The following is a 4515-nucleotide window of genomic DNA, read 5'->3' on the forward strand; positions in this document are numbered from 1 at the left end:
GTGGGGGCACTTCCATCCGGGGGGAGAATAGATCCCTCTGTATGTATGCCTATCTTGCAGTAAGCACTGTTGGGCCACAGGACTGTAGCGTGCTGCTGGGAAGGGCTTCCTGACACTACTGCTCTCTGCCTGGGTTCTGTACCTGCCAGTGGCCAGCTAGCTGTTCCACTAATGGCCTTTGCTGTTCATTTATTTCTAAATGCCCTTTCTTTTTTCTTCCCTGCCTCTGCCTGGCAAAACCTAGCCCTCCCCAGGCTTGGCATTTATCCCAGATCAGTACATTAACAGCTTTCCTTCTATAGCATCAAACCAATAAAACCCTACAAATCTACAATAATAATAAAAAACATTTATTTCTCTCTCATCTACCTTGGGCAGCTGTTCTTTTTGGACTCAGTAGGGTTCACTCATGCATCTACATGGTGACTGGGGATTCTGCTCCAGGCTGGGCTTAGCAGAGGTACCTTAGCTGGTGCAGCTCCGCCTCACATGTTTCTCATCTTCACCTTAGGACCAACAGGCCAGCTCAGTGATGCTAGAAGCATCTTCTTGTGTCTCTCCAGAAATTTGTCCATTTTATCTAACTTGTTGAAGTGATGTACTTAGAGCATTTTCTACTACTCCCTTTTTATCCTTTTAGTATCTATACACTAAAACACTGATATTGGTGATGATGTCCCCTCTTTGATTCCTGACATTTGTAACTTGTGTCTTTCTTGTTTTGTTTTTCTTGAATATTTTATTCATTATTTTTTTTTCAGTGAAACGGCTTTTCGCTTTACCGATTATTCTCTGACCTTTTCTGGATTTCATTCATTTCTGCTGTTATCCTTTTTCCTCCCTTATAGTTGCTATGGGTTTAATTTGTTCTTTTCTGGTTTCTTAAGGTAGAACTCAGATCATTGATTATTTTTTCATTAAATTAAAAATATTTTCTAATTTCCCTTGGGATTTGTTCTTTGACTCATGGGTTGTTTATAAGAGTGTTGTTCAATTTCCATATGTTTGGATTTCCCAGTTATTGTCCTGTTAATGATTTCAAGTTTAATTCTGTTATGGTAAAAGAAATACTTTGTGTGATTTAGATATCTAAACTTTTTATGCTTTTAAAAGTTTTAATGGTTTTTCATATACATAAGTATATGACATCTTGGTGAATGTTCCATGTGTCCTTGGGAAGAATGTGTATTCTCTGGTTGTTAAGTAGAGTATTCCCTAAATATCAATTAGGTCAAGTTGGTTTGTACTTTTGTTCAGGTCTTTTATATTCTTACTTTCTCTGTAATTGTACCATCTGTTCCACAGAGAGATGTGTCACGAGAGATTTGTCTATCTGTTCTTTCAGTTCTCAGTTTTGTTTCACATATTTAGAAGGTCTCTTCTAAGGTTCATATACATTTAGGATAGTTGTATTCTTGGATAATTGAGTTTTTTGCATTATGTAATATTCTTCACTATCCCTAGAAATATTCCTTGCTCTGATGTCTGCTTTGTGTGATATTAATACAGCACTCTAGGTGTTTTTTTGGTTTTTTTCTGTTTACTGTTTCCATAGAATATCTTTTTCCATCCTTTTACTTTTATCCTACCTATGTCTTTATATTTAAAGTGGTTTCTTTTTTTTCATTGTTATTGGAGTTTAGTTGATTTACAATGTTGTGTCAGTTTCAGGTGTAAAGCAAAGTGATTCATATATATATATATATATATATATATATAATTTAGATTCCTTTCCATTATAAGATATTACAACATATTGAATGTAGTTCCCTGTGCTATAAAATAGGTCCTTGTTGTTTATATATTTTATATATAGTAGTGTGTAGCTGTTAATCCCAAACTCCTAATTTATCCCCCCCTTCCTCTTTGGTAAGCATAAGTTTGTTTGTTATGTCTGTGAATCTGTTCCTCTTTTGTAAATAAGTTCATTTGTATAACTTTATTTTAGATTTCACATATAAGTGCTATATGATATTGTCTTTCTCTGTGTGACTTACTTCACTTAGTATGATAATCTGTAGGAATGTTGCTGCAAATGGCATAAGTTCATTCTTTTTTATGGCTGAGTCATATTCCATTATATGTGTTATATATGTGTGTATATATATATATGCCACATCTTTTTTTTTTACCTGATATCATTTACATGTGGAATCCAAAAAACAGCACAAATGAACAGATTTACACAACAGAAAGAGTCTCACAGATATAGAGAACAAATTTATGGCCACCAAAGCAGGGGAAGGGATAAATTAGGATTATGAGATTAACAGATGCACACTACCATATATAAAATAAACAACAAGGACTTACTGTTACAGTACAGGGAACTATATTCAATATCTAATAATAATAAACTAATTATAAGAAAAGAATTGAATAAAAGAATATATGTGTTTAAACCAATTACTTTGCTGTGTACCTGAAACTAACACAATATTGTAAATCAATTATACTTTAATCAAAACAAGAAAATTATTACTAGAATATGGACCATGGGGTCACAGGGAGAGATGGGGCTGAAGAGAGGAAAGGGTCTGGGTCACAGGGGGTCTAAATGGTGAGACTTGTATATTCTGATCATCTCCTGCTAACAGTGGGATCTGCAGAAGTGGGACACAGGGGGCCTGGGGTTCAATCAGCTCTAATACCAACCAGCAAAACTGCAGCAGGTTCATCACTTCTGTTCTCATCTTCTCAATTACCATATTGGTATGATCAAGCTGACCCATGTCCTAGCAGCAAAGGCAAGAACTAAAGCAACCCAGGGCCCCACAGGGCTAAGATGCTGAGGACAAAGCTTGCTGTTCTGCTCTCTCAAGAATAGTCACCTAGAGCGGCAGCGAGTAGCGGCGAAGTTGCTTCTGAGGGAGCCTAAGATGACCGGTTTTAACGAGTTCAAGCTGAACCAGCCACCCGAGGATGGCATCTCCTCGGTGAAGTTCAGTCCGAACACCTCCCAGTTCCTGTTGGTCTCCTCCTGGGACACGTCCGTGCGCCTTTACGATGTGCCGGCCAATTCCATGCGGCTCAAGTACCAGCACACCGGTGCCATCATGGACTGCGCTTTCTACGATCCAACACATGCCTGGAGTGGGGGATTAGACCATCAATTGAAAATGCATGATTTGAACACTGATCAAGAAAATCTTGTTGGAACCCATGATGCCCCTATCAGATGTGTTGAATACTGTCCAGAAGTGAATGTGATGGTTACTGGGAGTTGGGATCAGACAGTTAAATTGTGGGATCCCAGAACCCCTTGTAATGCTGGGACCTTCTCTCAGCCTGAAAAGGTGTATACCCTCTCAGTGTCCGGAGACCGGCTGATTGTGGGCACCGCAGGCCGCAGAGTGTTGGTGTGGGACTTACGGAACATGGGCTACGTGCAGCAGTGCCGGGAGTCCAGCCTCAAGTACCAGACTCGCTGCATACGAGCATTTCCAAAGAAGCAGGGTTATGTATTAAGCTCTATTGAAGGCCAAGTGGCAGTTGAGTACTTGGACCCAAGCCCTGAGGTACAGAAGAAGTATGCCTTCAAGTGTCACAGACTAAAAGAAAATAATATTGAGCAAATTTACCCAGTCAATGCCATTTTGTTTCACAACATCCACAATACCTTTGCCACAGGTGGTTCTGATGGATTTGTAAATATTTGGGATCCATTTAACAAAAAGCGACTGTGCCAGTTGCATCGGTACCCCACCAGCATTGCGTCACTACACTCGGGACTACACTTGCAATAGCGTCATCGTATATGTATGAAATGGATGACACGGAACAGCCCGAAGATGGTATCTTCATTCGCCAAGTGACAGATGCAGAAACAAAACCCAAATCCACCTAATCATCTCGTGAAAGTGGTTTCTCTATGGAAAGCTTTGTTTTGCTTCCTACAATTACATGCTTATCCCGTAAGGGATGCATTATAGTCATTGTGGACATGTTATTTAGTATGTGGATTCCTCTGTTTTCTGTCTTGCAAAAAACTTGTCTGTGTGCCCTTTCATACTGACTATGTGTAGGATGAGGAGTCTTTGTGTCCTTTTGCAGTAGTCTGAAGAATTGTTTTTCCCCCCCAGCAAGCCCAGTTGCTGTGTATGAGCAGCTTGAGCTCTTTTTGTAAAATAACCTAAACCTGTTAATTCCATGCTGTCTAATAAATCAGAGATTCAGAAAAAAAAAAAAAGAATAGTCACCTAAACGTCCCTCCCCGAAAGAAGAGGCTGAGCTCTTCCTTCCAGGGTAGTGTGTTTTTAGAAAGTTAAGTTCTCCAGGTGTTGCACATTTCAGATGGGTCAGGGACATGTTGGAAGTTGAAAGGCCCTTAGCCTCTGGCAAACAGGCTGGGAGAGTCTTAGGTCAGAGCCCAAAGGAGAAGCCTGTGAGATTGTTCATTGGCATCCAAGAGAGATCAAGCTTGTTCCAATAATACTCTCTGCTCTTCGCTCCAAGTTCTGCCAGAATGCAGGATTGTTGGAAAGTGGGAATCCTAACAGGTTCTGGGAAACAACA

At 39.7% G+C, this 4515-nt stretch overlaps 1 pseudogene across 1 annotated transcript; it reads left to right on the plus strand.

Annotated features, from left to right (window-relative positions):
- The first annotated feature begins 2842 nt into the window (after positions 1–2842).
- LOC309804638 (mitotic checkpoint protein BUB3-like) lies at positions 2843–4172 on the plus strand (annotated as a pseudogene). Its single transcript has one exon. The product of its transcript is annotated as a mitotic checkpoint protein BUB3-like (transcript).
- The last annotated feature ends 343 nt before the right edge of the window (positions 4173–4515 follow it).

Source organism: Mesoplodon mirus (genome assembly GCF_964341445.2).
Source record: "Mesoplodon mirus genome assembly, chromosome: 5".
In the NCBI taxonomy this organism is placed as follows: Eukaryota; Metazoa; Chordata; class Mammalia; order Artiodactyla; family Ziphiidae; genus Mesoplodon; species Mesoplodon mirus.